At 38.6% G+C, this 20,352-nt stretch overlaps 1 pseudogene; it reads left to right on the top strand.

Moving 5' to 3' along the window:
• The first annotated feature begins 3,612 nt into the window (after nt 1-3,612).
• On the top strand, nt 3,613-10,095 carry LOC129484722 (putative tripartite motif-containing protein 49B; annotated as a pseudogene).
• The last annotated feature ends 10,257 nt before the right edge of the window (nt 10,096-20,352 follow it).

Genomic DNA, 20,352 nt, shown 5'->3' with positions numbered 1-20,352 from the left:
AATCCCCAAAATAATTCCCAATGGTGCACTTCTAGTCATTGTAGGACATCATGCACTATGTGGAGAATAGCGTTAAAATAATAACTCATCTTTCACCCAAGAGACTGGTGAAGTTTTGTAAATTCAATGAGAGACCTCAGGTTAGTGAGTTTATTTGGTTAATCAGTGATTTCTCTTAGAGTGGTAGAAAACAGAAAACAAAAAGGAAAGTTTTATCTTCCGTTGTACTTCTCTGGAAATATCCTATAAATACGCTAAAGCAGCATTTAAGCTGGATGAGGTGGTTTATACCTGTACTCTTAGCACTTTGGAAGGCCGAGACCGGAGGACCACTTGAAGCCAAGAGTTGAAGAACAGCCTGGGCTACAGAGTCATACACTGACTTTACCAAAAATTTCAGCAAAAAAAAATTAGCCAGGTGATATAGTGTGAGCCTAAAGTCTTAGCTACTTGGAAGGCTGAAGCAGGAGGATTACTTGGAATTCAAGGCTGCAGGGAGCTATGATTATGCCACTGCACTCCAGAAGGAGACCCTTTCTCTAGAATAAATAAATGTGCACTTAGAGGAATGCCTATATCATGGAAGAAACTCAATAAACAGTACAAAATGCATCTTAGTTAATTTCTAGCCTATGTATGCTCTGACAGGATTTATGTTACATATGATTCCTTCAGGCACTGGTGTTCAGAATGAAAGTGTGAGGATAATTTAATCAGAGCTGCAGAGGTGTGTTCTAAATACTGCATAAACCTAATCATCTTTGTCTCCACCTTTCTGAATGCTCTAAATACCTGTAAAGAGGTGGGTGTGGTCTTCACAGATTCTTATAAAAGGACGCAGAAGAGACAAGCTCAGTTTTCTCTGAAGGAGAAGGACTGCACTTAGAACTGCATTTTGGTGACCTCTGAAATTCAGTACTGCAGTGAATGAGCTTCTGATCTTGAGGAGAACTTGACAAAATTATTTTTGGAAGAATCATTGTGGGAACCATTAAAAGAACACGGGTGAGTGAAATATATTGATAAAATTATATCATCTTTCCTTTACACAATAATAAATTACAGTGTTAAACATATCTCATTATCTTAAATCTACACAATGATACCATTTGTAACTCATGTTCTTACTATAGATTTTATGAATTATAAGGATACTAATTGTTGTTATTTTGTGTTTTCTATGATTGTTTAAAATAGTTCTGAAGAACTTAAAATATCTAGTGTTTGCTGCAACAGATATGTATGCATAATGAATATATGGAGTTGATACATATATGTACACATAGGTGTGTGTATATGTGTGTAATGAGTGTATTAATATTGTCGAATTGAATTGAGAAGACAATGAATGATGTAAGTTATTTGCTTTCATAACATTCAGGTTTTAGACATGACTGTAAATTAGTAAGGTAATGATGAGCGATGCAAAATAGTGAAACTAAAACAATGAGAAAGCTCCCCAAAATATCCTACTTTAGAAAACAAAACACAGTTTTACGACCAAGTAAATTTATAAGACCTAATTTGGTATGTGATTGTGATTGTCCTCTTACTTGAGTCTCAATCTTATTAAACTGTGAAAAATTTCTTAAAATGTCTTAGATGAGCTCTGGAAAATATTTGCAGTTCTAAGATTTTTCACTGCTTTCACTTAAATTCAGAAGTGATATCAAACTAGCAGCATAAAGGACTTAAAATTGCCAAAACAAAGATTATAGTTTTTATATTAGGGTTCTCCATACAGAACCATAGGATGTATATGTATATGTGTGCAGATACACTCATGGGCCATTTGAGTCAGCCACAAACCACATATGGTGGTCCCATAAGATTATGATACCAATATGTTTACCATACCTTTTCTGTATTCAAATATGTTTAGATACACAAATAGTTATCGTTGTGTTACAGTTGCCTCCCGTATGCAGTAAAGAACATACTGTACATGCTTGTAGCCTATTGTATGACAATAGGCTATAGTGTACTACATAGGTGTGTAGTAAGCTATACCATCTAGATTTGTGTGGTATATTCTATCGTATTAAAACAATAAAACCACCTGCCTGGGCACTGTGGCTCGTACCTATAATCCCAGCACTTTGGAAAGCCAAGGCGGGCAGATCACTTGAGGCCAGGAGTTCAAGTGCTGCCTGGCCAAGATGTCAAAACCCCGTCTGTACTAAAAAAATACAAAAGTTAGCCAGGCCTAGTGTCACGTTCCTGTAATACCAGGTACTCGGGAACCTGAGGCAGGAGAATCACTTTGACCCTGGAGGCAGAGGTTGCAGTGAGCCAAGATCACGCCACTGTATTTCAGCCTGCATTACAGAGGGAAGCTCTGTCTCAAAAAAAAAAAAAAAAAAAAAAAAAAAACTCCTAAAAACACCTGACACATTTCTCAGAACATACATCTGTCCACAAGCTATACATGATTCTACATGGGACAGAATTCATCAGGAAAATTAATTTGCTTGATGATGGAATCTAGAGAGTTCCAATATAGGCTGTCTTTAAGCTGGTGTCCTGAGAATACCCGTATCCTGGCTAAGCTCAAGTCTGAAAGCCTCAGAACCAGTTTCAGGAGACAGACGGAGGAAGTTGCCTTTTCTCTGCCTTTTTCTTTATATCTGAGGTATCAGCTGATTAGATGATGCCCACACACATTGAGAGATGAGGCTCCCATTCAACTCACCAACTCACATGTCTCTCTCCTCTAGAAACACCTTCACAGACTCACACACAAACAATGCTTCACCAGTTCCCTAGGTATTGGTTAATCCAGTCAGACTGATACTTAAAATTCACCGTCACACCATGGAAATATAATTATACCTCTTTGAGTTTAACAAAAACCTCTATATGTTATTCAGAGTTTGCACAGCCCTAGGGGAAGTTAATTTAATCCGCGAGAAAATAAAAAGACCCAATATCTTTAATAATTTTTTCTTTTCTCTACTAGTAAACCTTGATTGGTTTAATTGCAGTCTTTTTCTTTGTTTATTTGGTTGGTTGGTTGTTTTTTTTTTTAATTTTGTTTTGATTTGGGTCTTTGTTTTTAATTTAATTTAATTTAATTTTAAGTCCTGGGATAACTGTGCAGGACGTGCAGGCTTGTTACATAGGTAAACTTGTGCCATGGTGGTTTGCTGCCCGGCTTTTGTGTCCCTCTATAAAAATATGTCATAGAACCCTCTGGCCATCTTCTCATATTTCTTCGGCCCAGGTATTTTTTTCCCACTCTCTCGTAGTCATTCATCAGTTATTGAAGGAAGAATACGGACAACGATGATTTATTCTGACCACTTAGAATCCAACCCGAATTTCCAGATCCACATTCAGAAAATGGGTAATCGAATAGATTCATATTATGCTACAGACAGGAACTAGGAGTAGAAGGGACTGTGAGTCCTCTGGTTAGTAATATCTGCTATGAAGCCAGGAGACTCCCTCTACGTGTGAATTTTTAAGTTTGTAACAGAAGAAATAGTTTGTTGTACTTTAATGAACATTGTCAAGAGAAGAAAATATAACTATCACGTATCTCCACTTGTTTAGAAGCTTTTCATCAACCCAGGCCCCAAAATGACATGTTGCTCTTTCTTCCTCAGAAACATGAATTCTGGAATCTCGCAAGTCTTCCAGAGGGAAGTCACCTGCCCCATCTGCATGAACTACTTCATAGACCCGGTCACCATAGACTGTGGGCACAGCTTTTGCAGGCCCTGTTTCTACCTCAACTGGCAAGACATCCCAATTCTTACTCAGTGCTTTGAATGCACAAAGTCAACACAGCAGAGAAACCTCAAACCAACATTGATTTGAAGAAGATGGCTTCTCTTGCCAGAAAAGTCCGTCTCTGGCTATTCCTGAGCTCTGAGGAGCAAATGTGTGGCACTCACAGGGAGACAAAGAAGATGTTCTGTGAAGTGGACAGGAGCCTGCTCTGTTTGCTGTGCTCCAGCTCTCAGGAGCACCGGGATCACAAACACCGTCCCATTGAGTTGGCTGCTGAGGAACACCGGGTAAGTGATGCCTCTGAAGATTGATTTCTGTAAAGGATGCATAAAATTCCTGTGGGTCTATTTTCTTGGAGATTGGATAAAGCCAACTCTGAGTCCCTTTAAGCAGCTCTGTTTGGGCTTTCTTAGCTTCCAACCTCTGGGCTTTGACAAACATGAAGGGAAACAAAGGAAATGCCATTTACTAGGGGCTTATTTGTCTCTCATTCTGGGCCCCTCCCTATGTCATTGTCTGCACTGGTGCTTCAATTTATGGCTCTTTTGCAGGAGAAGCTTTTACAGAAAATGCAGTCTTTATGGGAAAAAGCTTGTGAAAATCACAGTAACCTGAATGTGGAAACCACCAGAACCAGACACTGGAAGGTTAGTCCTGTACTACTCTACCTTCTCCAGGAACTTATGGTGGGCAAATGGGTGACTCTTAAAATAGGAACTTGATATCAAACTGTAATGTTTCTGGGATTCAGTAAAAAAAAAAAAAAAAAAAGAGAGAGAAAACATTGAGAAAAAGTGGCCTCATTTTTATATAGAATAGTATGCCTGTTAGGTAAGATTTCTAAGAAAACCACTGATGTCACCCAAAGCATGCTGGTTTGTTTCATACAAACCTATGGTTATACACCAATAGATCCAAGAAACTGGGCCATGTCACAGCATTCTATTTGTGCTGGTTGGATAAATGCTGGGCATAAGAGTTATTTGGCAGTCACGGAATGCTCAACTGAAACTTCTGAGTGTCGGTCAGCATTAATCTGAATGCTGGTGTGCAAGTAGTATTTGGAATTGTATGGAAAATTTGAGGCAGAAAAATTGACAGGACAAATCTAGGGCAACCATGAAATTAAGAATCTCAACTAATTAATGTTGAATAATACATAACAGATGATGAGAAAAGTGGTGAGAAATACGGATTTGTGTCTTGAGGGAGACATGTAAACATGCCAGAAACGTGGGAACTAGTATCTAAATATAAGGAGAACTCCGAGGACTTCAGAAAAATATTAAAAATAATTTTTTCTTTGTGGATCTATACTTTGAGTGTATGATAGCTAATATTAGTTTGTTGAAAAGTATTTCATGAGAACCTAGTCTATGTTGAATATTAAATAAGAAAATATACTAGTAAAGAAGAAAGGAAGCACCTTTGTCCACACAAATCCTACAATCAAAATGAGAGAGTCAAGTGGTCAATATGCAAATATATGCAATACATGATGTATTTGAGTGTGGTAGGTTTTTTGTTGGAGAATAATCCAGCAGGGAAGTAGAAAAGGACAATAGAGGCCAGAAACTAGAGATTAGTGTCTGAGTTTTAAATAGGGTGGTCAGAAAAAAGACTCACTGAAAAATTCAAATTGAAACAAAGTTTTCAAGAGGAGGGGGAACACAAATGTGTGTGTGGATATACATGTGGACAATGAGTGTGTATATATATGTATATGTATGTATGTGTGTGTGGTTGTGTGTATATATATGTATATATGTATGTGTGTGCGTTTGTATACATATATATTTTATTTATTTATTTATATATACATATATATATATATGTAATTCTAGTTGGAGAGAACAGCATATGCAGTAATTTTGAGTTTGTGTATATTTGGAGGCCTGAGGAACCACAAAGAAGTCTATGTTTCAGATTGGGATGACTTCGAAAAACAATGGAAGGAAATGAATTCAGAGAGACAAAGATGGCCAAATCATAAATGCAGCCTTATTAGGATAGGTTTTGCAGGGTGAAACGCATTTAGCTGGACATGTTAGTCTAAGGTCATTTTATATATAATGAGTTTAAGCAACGTGTTGCATGTCTCAGAAATAGAAATAATTGTTTCTTTCTAGTAAATATAGCTCTATACTCCAACTCTTAAGCATGAACTGTTCTTACTTTTCCATAAACATGGGCTGGAATAGAGAAACTCAAATTGTGTTTTTTTATTTCCAACTATCTTAGAAAACACATTATCTTGAATAAATTTAATGTAATTGGTCAGATACAGCTATGTTGACCTTTAGGCAGAAAGAAAGGAAAAGAACACAATTTGTAGATTCTAAGAACTGGCAAGACTGAGGTTTAAACTATTGGATGTTTGAGAGACAAAAAGAATCAGTGAGATTTAATAGGAGATGAATAAATACATTTCTCTTTTGACTAACCCATTATCACTGCAGGATTATGTGAATTTAAGGCTAGAAGCAATTAGAGCCGAGTATCAGAAGATGCCTGCATTTCACCATGAAGAAGAAAAACACAATTTGGAGATGCTGAAAAAGAAGGGGAAAGATATTTTTCATCAACTTCATTTAAGTAAATCCAAAATGGCTCATAGGAGGGAGATTTTAAGAGGAATGTACGAGGAGCTGAAGGAAATGTGCCATAAACCAGATGTGGAGCTACTTCAGGTACAAACTCACTATGTGGTTTCAGATTTTTGAATATTCACATGTATAAGTATTTTCCTCATAGCTGAAATCCATCTCCCTATTTTTATTTCCATGATGTGTTTCCAAAAACACATTCACATAACTAATGCTACTTTTTTGGGAGAGTATAGCCCCACCAAGGGATTCTACCAGGCCAAAGGTCCCTCCTACTTTATCCACCAGCCACAAAACTTTGTGGAATCATCAAGGTAACAGCCCCAAGAAATATTCCCCATCTAATTCAATAATATACTTTGGGTTGTTAAACATGTATAAAATAGTGATTCATTTACATTTAGGTTAATTTGGAAACATGGCAAAATCAGAAGTTTTAGGAATCTAGGTTCGTGTTAACATTATTTTGGGGTCCACTCATTTGGGTAACAGGTTCAGCTAAAGATGACTGAGTAGGATTTTCGTGGTTAACGTAGAGCATAGACCCTCTGGGCCTCTTCTCCCTTCACTTGTTTAGAGAATGTCTTCAAGAGTCAGACTTTCCCAGGACGTTAATTAATGACAATACAACTGACTGGGTTTTTCATTACAGAAGAAATAGAAAATGCTTTCCAGAAGAGAAGATGGTAGGGGAATAATATCTTCAGAAACTGAGTAGAAATCTCACACTGAACTTAGTGAAAGATGCATCTTGTGAAATGCACTAAATCTTTCTTCTTCTTCTTTATTTTTTTTCAGGCTTTTGGAGACATATTACACAGGTGAGTGTGTACCTAGATTTTAGCATATGTTATTTAAGATGCCACGAATATCAGAGCAGGCTCTATTAAAGTCATGGCATAAATAATTAAGAGATTGATACCACTTTTTTTTGCATCTACTTTCATTCCCACACCTTAAAAGACAAGGCCACAAAGTAAACAAATGAATAAAAGAAGAGTGAACTAAAACAAACAATTTTATTCCTGATTTTTTTTTTTCTTGAGACGGTGTCTCGCTTTGTTGCCCAGGCTGGAGTGCAGTGGTGCGATCTCAGCTCACTGCAAGCTCCACCTCCCGGGTTCACACCATTCCCCTGCCTCAGCCTCCCGAGTACCGGGGACTACAGGCGCCTGCCACCACACCCAGCTAAGTTTTTGTATTTTTAGTAGAGACGGGGTTTCACCGTGTTAGCCAGGATGGTCTCTATCTCCTGACCCCATGATCCGCCCGCCTCGGCCTCCCAAAGTGCTGGGATTACAGGCGTGAACCACCGCGCCCAGCCCCGATTTTGTTTTATTGCTTAAAAGCCTGCACAGGAGAAGGATAAGAGTTTTGTTTTGTGGATGGTGAGAAAGTCACCAGAGGAAGCAGGAGAGAAGAGGAGGAAGTATTTTACCAGTGAAAAAGTGTTGATGTTTTGTTTTTTATACATATATACATATCAGTTAACAGTTCTGAAAAATAAATTGAAAAAAACTGTGGCGTGTTAGAACTGTAAGTCTCTACGGAAGTTCTTTGCTAAAAGGCAGATCTCCCTGCCTAGAACAAGTTTCCAGTCTTTATCTTGAGAAGGAAGCAGTGGATGCAGCAGTCTCCCCAGAACCCGGCTATTTCAGAAAAAGATGTCAGGGGAGTCTGCCAAGAAGTGGAACTCAGAATTTCATTTCTAAGTATTCTCAAGGCCATAAGGCTAAGGAACCTTACACATTTGGGGCAAAAAAAAAAAAAAAAAAGAAGGATCACACTGAATTCTAACTTAGACTTTTCCATCATGCTTTAAAATTTAGAAACTGTAAAGATTTAATTTGCAAAAGGAAGTAATTTTTGAATTATCAAATGTGTAGATTCAAAGGATTCTCATGAAATGTCTTTTACAAACAAATAGTGACTTTTATTTATTTTATGGCTGTAGATGTTGTAACTGCAGGTTTTTCCTTGCAGGAGTGAGTCTGTGCTGCTGCACATGCCCCAGCCTCTGAATCCAGAGCTCAGTGCAGGGCCCATCACTGGACTGATGGACAGGCTCAACCAATTCTGAGGTAAGTCTCCACCCATAGGCAGCACTCCCACTTTATCTAAATATTATTATTGTTAAGATCATATAGGTAATATTTCATATTTTATCAAATATTTTACTTCTTTTAAGACATAAGTGAACAACATAACCATGCAACCCTTTGGTATCTGTGTCTGTATTTATAGTGAGATTTATAGCATTAAGTTTGAAAGATAGTGAAAAAGAAATACTTTCTGGCATAATATGTACTCAATTATATAACGGGAAAAAGAAGTAGGTAGAAAATTTTAAAAAGGAGCAAAGGAAATAATGCTCAGAATGGTGAATTATTTAATGTTAAATACAAAATTGTACATTTCTTTAGTATATTCATTTGAACTGCTAAGAACTGTTCTTTGAGGGAATATAGTTTTCTGGAGATTCTTGGGGGTTTTGTATTTTTTAATGTGTATATATTATTCATATATTGCAAACATTTGAATTAATGGGTAAAGCTAAAAGGAAGAAATCATTTTGTGAGTACAAGTACAATTACAAATGAAATTAAGTTCAGTTTAATTGCAATATGAAGAGCTACATGTTAATTCTAAAATCCAGCTTCAGCCCAGAGCTAGCATGGAGGACCACAGAGAGTCTGGTCAAAGATTTTGCGGAGATCTGCTTTAAATTATCACTTATGACACGTACATATGGATTTTTATCCAGATACCTAGAGCAGTTCTTGAGTAAGTGAAAATCTTCACATTCTTTCCAAAATGATAGCACTAGTTTTTAAGAATAAGAAACATTTCTAGATAATGATCTTGATAACAGCATAGCATTTAGGGCATAAAATGTGTAAATTTTACTTTGAAAATTGGATTGCAAGAAGTTGGTCTCACGTTTGGCTCTCAATATGTAAGTTTTCAAAAAAAATATAATATCTGTGGTTAGGGTTTTGTTTGTCTTGTATACAATATTAATCATCTCTATACTTTACTAGAAGTTACAAGCAAAATTGTCTTTATGACTTTACATTTCCTGGTAAAGTAACTTCCTGATAGAACAATTATTTTTTTTTATTTACACATGTCTATGCATGTTTTCTTTTTCTTTTTCTTTTTTTTGCAGTGCATATTACTCTGCATCATGAAGAGGCCAACAGTCATATCTTTCTATATGAAATTTTGAGAAGCATGTGTATTGGATGTGACCATCAAGATGTACCCTATGTCACTGCAACACCTAGAAGTTTCCTTGCATGGGGTGCTCAGACTTTCACCTCCGGCAAATATTTCTGGGAGGTCCATGTGGGGGACTCCTGGAATTGGGCTTTTGGTGTCTGTAACATGTATTGGAAAGAGAAGCATCAGAATGAGAAGACAGATGGAGAGGAGGGACTCTTTCTTTTTGGGTGTGTTAAGAATGAAATTCAATGCAGTCTCTTTACCACCTCCCCACTTATGCTGCAATATATCCCAAGACCTACCAGCCGAGTAGGATTATTCCTGGATTGTGAGGCTAAGACTGTGAGCTTTGTTGATGTTAATCAAAGCTCCCTAATATACACCATCCCTAACTGCTCTTTCTCACCTCCTCTCAGGCCTATCTTTTGCTGTATTCACTTCTGACCAGAGACAAATCAGAAATGTGTTCACATGCTGTGGGAACCCCTTTATCCCAGGAAGTCCTCTTCCTTGTGCCTTAACATACAGGACAAATAGGCTCTCTTTTATGTCTTGAATTGCCTTCTAATGTTATCAAAACTCATTTATTGTGTTACTATTAAATATGCTGAAAACGCTAAAAGTATATGTATTGGTCCTTTATTAAATAATTTTTGAAAAATCATTATTCATGATCACGGCATACAATATATTCTCTTTTTTTCCATTCTTTCTGACTGTCACTGAGTGAAATAATAGATGACAGACATGTCTGAATGAAGTTAAAATCAATTGAAGACAGTCCGGATCTTTTGCTTCATGCAAAAAACTTGGAGTGAAGTGTCAATGATAACTGGGAAATGTTTTTCTCCCTCTTTATCTAACTATATCACACTTATCCATCATGTTTCATTGTATTAATCTATCCTTTGAGGTAATATTATTTGACCTTCTATGCTGGGCTTTATTTTGCAATTCTCACCACAGATATGAATAATCCTTCATTATTAGTGTGCTCGTCTACATTGAAATACACAAGGTGATCAGACCAATGCTGGATTAATTAAATATTGGAAAAAAGGTAACTAAATATTGACTCCTACCTCAAACCATACACAGTCATTTCCAGATAGATTCAAGTCCTGAAAGGAAGGGGAACCTTATACAATATTCTCATAAGGATATCTTAACCAGGGAACAAACTAATAATTAAAACAATTAGTTCATTTATATTGATAATGATGACTTCTGTGTTTCAAAAAACATTATGCAAACTAGTAGTGGAGAAAGATATTTACCCCAACATACATAAAGTAAAATATAATACATGTATATGATGAATACTTAAATTGTAATAAATAAAAGACAGTGAACTCAATAGAAGATTGGCTAAAATATCTGAACAGACCTTTAACAGAATTGGATACATAAATAACTAGCCAAATATAAAAAGTGTTCACTTTCATTAGTCTTACAAAAGTAAGAATTAATCCACCAGTTGTACCACAGGCCCCCATACAAAAATACCAAAATTTAAAGACACACAATAGTGTGTGTTGGCAAAGATACAGAATAAATGAAATTTATTCATGGCTGGAGAGATGTAAATGGAAATCCTTCTTGGGAAACTGACTATTAGCATTTATTATGGGCTAGATATTCTAATTCTAAAATGTAGTCAACTGATCGCCTACATATACTTCAACATACACAATATTGTTCACTGCATCAATTTTTATAGTAGCTCCAAATCAGACCCAAAATATTCTTCAACTGTAGAATAGCTAAATAAATTTGGTGTATTTATGCAAAATAATCCTATAAAACAGAGAATAAATAACTCACTGAATGCAACAAAGTTGATGAATCTCAGAAACAAGTTAATAAACATATGCCAATTTAAACAATAAAATTGAAGTTAAGAAAATACTCTTCCATGTATATAATATGTTGGTAATTGTATACTCTTTATGGGTTTCATAATTACATGAACACTGTGGAATTATAACTTTTAAGACCCAAAATGTCAAATAATGCATAAGGTAGTAGAATAAAAAAGGAGCCCAGGCATGGTGGCACTCCCAGCACTTGGGGAGACCAAGGTGTGAGAATGGCTTGTGGCCAGGAGTTCCAGACCAGTGGAGGCAACATAATGAGACCTCATGTCTACCAAACATTCCTTTAGAAATCAGCCTGGCATGATGGCACATGCTATAGTCCCAGCTACTCAGGGGGCTGATGCAGCAGGATGGCTCATGCCCAGAAGATCCAGGCTCCAGTGAGCCATGGTGGTGCCTTGCAGTCCAACCTGTGACAGAATGACAGTCTGTCTCAATAGTAAAACAAACTATAATTACCTGATATAACACAAACCAATATATTATAAATGCTCTAATTATAGGTATTTTAAATATTGATGTTATTTAAAATAACTGAGAAAGCTGAGATAGCTACATGTTTGCTTAGACCAGACAAAAGTGCCCTGGGAAGTAAGTTTAAAGTATTTTTATTAGAGTAAGTGAGGATGAAGTGCTTTATTACAAATGTGATACACACCAGAATCTGCTATGAATAGTCACATGTCTAGAGGATTTGTGGATATCTAGGTAAGCAGTAATTCTTGGGTGCCTGCAGCCTAGCAGGTGCACATTCACTGTGTCTTCTCTGGAGACGTCTTTGGAAAGTTTGATTTTTTTTTATTATACTTTAAGTTCTTGGGTACATGTACACAAGGTGCAGGTTTGTTACATATGTATACATGTGCCATATTGGTGTGCTGCACCCATTAACTCGTCATTTACATTAGGTATATCTCCTGATGCTATCCCTCCCCCTTCCCCCACCCCACAACAGGTCCCGATGTGTGATGTTCCCCTTCCTGTGTCCAAGTGATCTCCTTGTTCAATTCCCACCTATAAGTGAGAACATGCAGTGTTCATTTTTTTGTCCTTGTGATAGTTTGCTGAGAATGATGGTTTCCAGCTTCATCCATGCCCCTACAAAGGACATGAACTCATCATTTTTTATGGCTGCATAGTATTCCATGGTGTATACGTGCCACATTTTCTTAATCCTGTCTATCACTGTTGGACATTTTGGTTGATTCCAAGTTTTTGCTATTGTGAATAGTGCCAAAATAAACATACGTGTGCATGTGTCTTTATAGCAGCATGATTTATAATCCTTTGGGTATATACCCAGTAATGGGATGGCTGGGTCAAATGGTATTTCTAGTTCTAAATCCTTGAGAAATTGTCACACTGTCTTCCACAATGGTTGAACTAGTTTACAGTCCCACCAACAGTGTAAAAGTGTTCCTACTTCTCCACATCCTCTCCAGCACCTGTTGTTTCCTGACTTTTTAATGATGGCCATTCTAACTGGTGTGAGATGGTATCTCACTGTGGTTTTGATTTGCATTTCTCTGATGGCCAGTGATGAAGAACATTTTTTCACATGTCTGTTGGCTGCATAAATGTCATCTTTTGAGAAGTGTCTGTTCATCTCCTTCACCCACTTTTTGATGGGGTTGTTTTTTTCTTGTAAATTTATTTGAGTTCTTTGTAGATTCTGGATATTAGCCCTTTGTCTGATGAGCAGATTGCAAAAATTTTCTCCCACTTCGTAGGTTGCCTGTTCACTCTGTTGATAGTTTCTTTTGCAGTGCAAGAGCTCTTTAGTTTAATTAGATCCCATTGGTCAATTTTGGCTTTTATTGCCATTGCTTTTGCTGTTTTAGACCTGAAGTGCTTGCCCATGCCTATGTCCTGAATGGTATTGCCTAGGTTTTCTTCTCAGGCTTTTATGGTTTTAGGTCTAACATTTAAGTCTTTGAGCCAATTCAGGGGATGGAGCCAAGATGGCCAAATAGGAATATCTCTGGTCTACAGCTCCCAGCGTGAGTGACACAGAAGACGGGTGATTTCTGCATTTCCATTTGAGGTACTGGGTTCATCTCACCAGGGAGTGCCAAACAGTGGGTGCAGGGCAGTCAGTACAGCGCACTGTGCGTGAGCCGAAGCAGGGCGAGGCATTGCCTCACTTGGGAAGTGCAAGGGGTCAGGGAGTTCCCTTTCCTAGTCAAAGAAAGGGGTAACAGACAGCACCTGGAAAATCAGGTCAGTCCCACCCTAATACTGAGCTTTTCCAACGGGCTTCGAAAATGGCACAACAGGAGATTGTGTCCTGCACCTGGCTCGGAGGGTCCTATGCCCATGGAGTCTCGCTGATTGCTAGCACAGCAGTCTGAGATCAAACTGCAAGGCAGCAGCCAGGCTGGGGGAGGGGCGCCCACCATTGCCCAGGCTTGCTTAGGTAAACAAAGCAGCCAGGAAGCTCGAACTGGGTAGAGCCCACCACAGGTCAAGGAGGCCTGCCTGCCTCTGTAGGCTCCACCTCTGAGGGCAGGGCACAGACAAACAAAAAGTCAGCAGGAACGTCTGCAGTCTTAAATGTCCCTGTCTGACAACTTTGATCAGAGTAGTGGTTCTCGCAGCATGCAGCTGGAGATCTGAAAACAGGCAGACTGCCTCCTAAAGTGGGTCCCTGACCCCCAAGCAGCCTAACTGGGAGACACCCCCCAGTAGGGACAGAATGACACCTCACTCGGCCAGGTACTCCTCTGAGACAAAACTTCCAGAGGAACTATCAGACAGCTGAATTCGCGGTCTCACAAAAATCTGCAGTTCTGCGGCCACTGCTGCTGACACCCAGCCAAACAGGGTCTGGAGTGGACCTCTAGTAAACTCCAACAGACCTGCAGCTGAGGGTCCTGTCTGGTAGAAGGAAAACTAACAAACAGAAAGGACATCCACACCAAAAACCCATCTCTACATCATCATCAGCAAAGACCAAAAGTAGATAAAACCACAAAGATGTGGAAAAAACAGCAGAAAAACTGGAAACTCTAAAAAGCAGAGCACCTCTCCTCCTCCAAGGGAACACACTTCCTCACCAGCAACGGAGCAAAGCTGGATGGAGAATGACTTCGATGAGTTGAGAGAAGAAGGCTTCAGACGATCAAACTACTCCGAGCTATGGGAAGAAATTCAAAACAATGGCAAAGAAGTTAAAAACTTTGAAAAAAAATTAGACGAATGTATAACTAGAATAATCAATGCAGAGAAGGGCTTAAAGGAGCTGATGGAGCTGAAAGCCAAGTTTCGAGAACTACGTGAAGATTGCAGAAGCCTCGGTAGCTGATGTGATCAACTGGAAGAAAAGGTATCAGGGATGGAAGATGAAATGAATGAAATGAAGTGAGAAGGGAAGTTTAGAGAAAAAAGAATAAAAAGAAATGAACAAAGCCTCCAAGAAATATGGGACTATGTGAAAAGACCAAACCTACATCTGATTGGTGTACCTGAAAGTGACGGGGAGAATGGAACCAAGTTGGAAAACACTCTGCAAGATATTATCCAGGAGAACTTCCCCAATCTAGCAAGGCAGGCCAACATTCAGATTCAGGAAATACAGAGAATGCCACAAAGATACTCCTCGAGAAGAGCAACTCCAAGACACATAATTGTCAGATTCACCAAAGTTGAAATGAAGGAAAAAATGTTAAGGGTGGCCAGAGTTAAAGGTAGGGTTGTGCACAAAGGGAAGCCCATCAGACTAACAGCTGATCTCTTGGCAGAAACTCTACAAGCCAGAAGAGAGTGGGGGCTGATATTCAACATTCTTAAACAAAAGAATTTTCAACCCAGAATTTCATATCCAGCCAAACTAAGCTTCATAAGTGAAGGAGAAATAAAACACTTTACAGACAAGCAAATGCTGAGTGATTTTGTCACCACCAAGCCTGCCCTAAAAGAGCTCCTGAAGGAAGCACTAAACATGGAAAGGAACAACCGGTACCAACCACTGCAAAAACATGCCAAATTGTAAAGACCATCGAGGCTAGGAAGAAACTACATCAACTAACAAGCAAAATAACCAACTAACATCATAATGACAGGATCAAATTCACACATAACAACATTAACTTTAAATATAAATGGGCTAAATGCTCCAATTAAAAGACACAGACTGGCAAACTGGATAAGGAGTCAGGACCCATCAGTGTGCTGTATTCAGGAAACCCATCTCACGTGCAGAGACACACATAGACTCAAAATAAAGGGATGGAGGAAGATCTATCAAGCAACTGGAAAACAAAAAAAGGCAGGGGTTGCAATCCTAGTCTCTGCTAAAATAGACTTTAAACCACAAAGATCAAAAGAGACAAAGAAGGCCATTACATAATGGTAAAGGGATCAATTCAACAAGAAGAGCTAACTATCCTAAATATATATGCACCCAACACAGGAGCACCCAGATTCATAAAGCAAGTCCTGAGTGACCTACAAAGGGACTTAAACTCCCACACAATAATAATGGGAGATTGTAACAGCCCACTGTCAACATTAGACAGATCAACAAGACAGAAATTTAACAAGGATACCCGGGAATTGAACTCAGCTCTGCACCAAGTGGACCTAATAGACATCTACAGAACTCTCCACCCCAAATCAACAGAATATACATTTTTTTCAGCACCACACCACGCCTATTCCAAAATTGACCACATATTTGGAAGTAAAGCTCTCCTTAGCAAATGTAAAAGAACAGAAATTATAACAAACTGTCTCTCAGACCACAGTGCAATCTAACTAGAACTCAGGATTAAGAAACCCACTCAAAACTGCTCAACTACATGGAAACTGAACAACCTGCCCCTGAATGACTACTGGGTACATAGTGAAATGAAGGCAGAAATAAAGACATTCTTTGAAACCAACAAGAACAAAGACACAACATACCAGAATCTCTGGGACACATTCAAAGCAGTGTGTAGAGGGAAATTTATAGCACTAAATGCCCACAAGAGAAAGCAGGAAAGATCCAAAATGGACACCCTAACATCACAATTAAAAGAACTGGAAAAGCAAGAGCAAACACATTCAAAAGCTAGCAGAAGGCTAGAAATAACTAAAATCAGAGCAGAACTGAAGGAAATAGAGACACAAAAAATCCCTTCGAAAAATCAATGAATCCAGGAGCTGGTTTTTTGAAAAGATCAACAAAATTGATAGACCACCAGCAAGAGTAATAAAGAAGAAAAGAGAGAAGAATCAAATAGATGCAATAAAAAATGAAAAAGGGGATATCACCACCGATCCCACAGAAATACAATCTACCATCAAAGAATACTACAAGCACCTCTACGCAAATAAACTAGAAAATCTAGAAGAAATGGATAAATTCCTCAACAAATACACCCTCCCAAGACTAAAGCAGGAAGAATTTGAATCTCTGAATAGACCAATAACAGGCTCTGAAATTGTGGCAATAATCAATAGCTTACCAACCAAAAAGAGTCTAGGACCTGATGGATTCACAGCAGAATTCTACCAGAGGTACAAGGAGGAACTGATACCATTCCTTCTGAAAGTATTCCAATCAATAGAAAAAGAAGGAATCTGCCCTAACACATTTTATGAGGCCAGCATCATCCTAATACCAAAGCCTGGCAAAGACACAACCAAAAAAGAGAATTTCAGACCAATATCCTTGATGAACATTGATGCAAAAATCCTCAATAAAATACTGGCAAACGGATTCCAGCAGCACATCAAAAACCTTATACACCAAGATCAAGTGGGCTTCATCCCTGGGATGCAAGGCTGCTTCAACATACGCAATTCAATAAATGTAATCCAGCATATAAACAGAACCAAAGACAAAAACCACATGATTATCTCAATAGACACAGAAAAAGCCTTTGACAAAATTCAACAACCCTTCATGCTAAAAACTCTCAATAAATTAGGTATTGATGGGACGTATCTCAAAATAATAAGAACTATCTATGACAAACCCATAGCCAATATCATACTGAATGGGCAAAAACTGGAAGCATTCCCTTTGAAAACTGACACAAGACAGGGATGCCCTCTCTCACCGCTCCTATTCAACATAGTGCTGGAAGTTCTGGCCAGAGCAATCAGGCAGGAGAAGGAAATAAAGGGCATTCAATTAGGAAAAGAGGAAGTCAAATTGTCCCTGTTTGCAGATGACATGATTGTATATCTAGAAAACCCCATCGTCTCAGCCCAAAATCTCCTTAAGCTGATTAGCAACTTCAGCAAAGTCTCAGGATACAAAATCAATGTACAAAAATCACAAGCATTCTTGTACACCAATCACAGACAAACAGAGAGCCAAATGATGAGTGAACTCCCATTCACAATTGCTTCAAAGAGAATCAAATATCTAGGAATCCAACTTACAAGGGATGTGAAGGACCTCTTCAAGGAGAACTACAAACCACTGCTCAATGAAATAAAAGAGGATACAAACAAATGGAAGAACAGTCCATGCTCATGGGTTGGAAGAATCAATATCGTGAAAATGGCCATACTGCCCAAGGTAATTTATAGATTCAATGCCATCCCCATCAAGCTACCAATGACTTTCTTCACAGAATTGGAAAAAACTACTTTAAAGTTCATATGGAACCAAAAAAGAGCCCGCATGGCCAAGTCAATCCTAAGCCAAAAGAACAAAGCTGGAGGCATCACGCTACCTGACTTCAAACTATACTACAAGGCTACAGTAACCAAAACAGCATGGTACTGGTACCACAACAGAGACATAGATCAATGGAACAGAACAGAGCCCTCAGAAATGATGCCGCATATCTACAACTATCTGATCTTTGAGAAACCTGACAAAAACAAGAAATAGGGAAAGGATTCCCTATTTAATAAATGGTGCTGGGAAAACTGGCTAGCCATATGTAGAAAGCTGAAACTGGATCCCTTCCTTACACATTATACAAAAATTAATTCAAGATGGAATAAAGACTTAAATGTTAGACATAAAACCATTAAAATCCTACAAGAAAACCTAGGCAATACCATTTAGGACATAGGCGTGGACAAGGACTTCATGTCTAAAACACCAAAAGCAATGGCAACGAAAGCCAAAATTGACAAATGGGATCTAATTAAACTAAAGAGCTTCTGCACAGCAATAGAAACTACCATCAGTGTGAACAGGCAACCTACAGAATGGGAGAAAATTTTTGCAACCTACTCATCTGACAAGGGCTAATATCCAGAATCTACAATGAACTCAAAAAAATTTACAAGAAAAAAACAAACAACCCCATCAAAAAGTGGGCAAAGGACATGAACAGACACTTCTCAAAAGAAGACATTTATGCTGCCAAAAAATACATGAAGAAATGCTCATCATCACTGGCCATCAGAGAAATGCAAATCAAAACCACAGTGAGATACCATCTCACACCAGTTAGAATGGCCATCATTAAAAAAGCAGGAAACAACAGGTGCTGGAAAGGATGTGGAGAAATAGGAACACTTTTACACTGTTGGTGGGACTGTAAACTAGTTCAACCATTGTGGAAGTCAGTGTGGCGATTCCTCAGGGATCTAGAACTAGAAATACCATTTGACCCAGCCATCCCATTACTGGGTATATACCCAAAGGACTATAAATCATGCTGCTATAAAGACACATGCACACATATGTTTATTGCCGCACTATTCACAATAGCAAAGACTTGGAACCAACCCAAATGTCCAACAATGATAGACTGGATTAAGAAAATGTGGCACATATACACCAAGGAATACTATGCAGCCATAAAAAATGATGAGTTCATGTCCTTTGTAGGGACATGGATGAAACTGGAAAACATCATTCTCAGTAAACTATCGCAAGGACAAAAAACCAAACACTGCATGTTCTCACTCATAGGTGGGAATTGAACAATGAGAACTCATGGACACAGGAATGGGAACATCACACTCCGGGGACTGTTGTGGGGTGGGGGGAGGGGGGAGGGACAGCATTAGGAGATATACCTAATGCTAAATGACGAGTTAATGGGTGCAGGAAGTCAACATGGCACATGGATACGTATGTAACAAACCTGCACATTGTGCCCATGTACCCTAAAACCTAAAGTATAATTAAAAAAAAAAAAATTAATGGTTGTCACTTTGGTTTTTTAACAGAACCAAACAAATGTAATACGTATTATAGAGTAGTAAACTGTTTTTTTTGTTTTGTTTTGAGACAGAGTCTGGCTCTGTTGCCCAGGCTGGAGTGCAGTGGCACAAGCTCCGCTCACTGCAAGCTCTGCCTCCCGGGTTCACGCTATTCTCCTGCCTCAGCCTCCTGAGTAGCTGGGACTACAGGTGCCCGCCACCAAGCCCGGCTAATTTTTTGTATTTTTAGTAGAGACGGGGTTTCACCATGTTAGCCAAGATGGTCTCGATCTCCTGACCTCGTGATCCACCCACCTCGGCCTCCCAAAGTGCCAGGATTACAGGCGTGAGCCACTGCGCCTGGCCATGGAGTAGTAAACTAATATTTGGGCTCCAGATTCTTATATGCCCTGGGATAGGTAATGGGCATTTCAAAAATTAGAACTCCCAACTTCCCTGACAAAACCTGCTTACCTTTTTGTAAATGTCAAAATAACTAGGAATCATCTGGATTTCTCTTGCACTTTTACTTTCCATTTCAGGAAATTATCTTGCTTTTGCCTCCAAAATATGTGGCAAATTGTCTAGTTTCCTTACTTTTTGTGTATCAAGTACCATTACTGAGCACATGAAATAATTTGCTGCCAAGAGAATTTTCTTCTATCTTCATTTGTCTCCCATTCTCCCATGAATGAGTCCAATAGAGCAAAAGGCAGAGGAAAGAGGAATTCAACCTTTTTATTTTTCCCTGCCTTACTGGTAAGCTAAGATGTGTCATACCATCTCTTGCCATTGCACTAGGATGT

This window comes from Symphalangus syndactylus, chromosome 6 (genome assembly GCF_028878055.3).
Source record: "Symphalangus syndactylus isolate Jambi chromosome 6, NHGRI_mSymSyn1-v2.1_pri, whole genome shotgun sequence".
Classification (NCBI taxonomy): Eukaryota; Metazoa; Chordata; class Mammalia; order Primates; family Hylobatidae; genus Symphalangus; species Symphalangus syndactylus.
The sequence above is the reverse complement of the archived record's forward strand: the minus strand, read 5'-3'. Positions and strand labels throughout refer to the sequence as shown.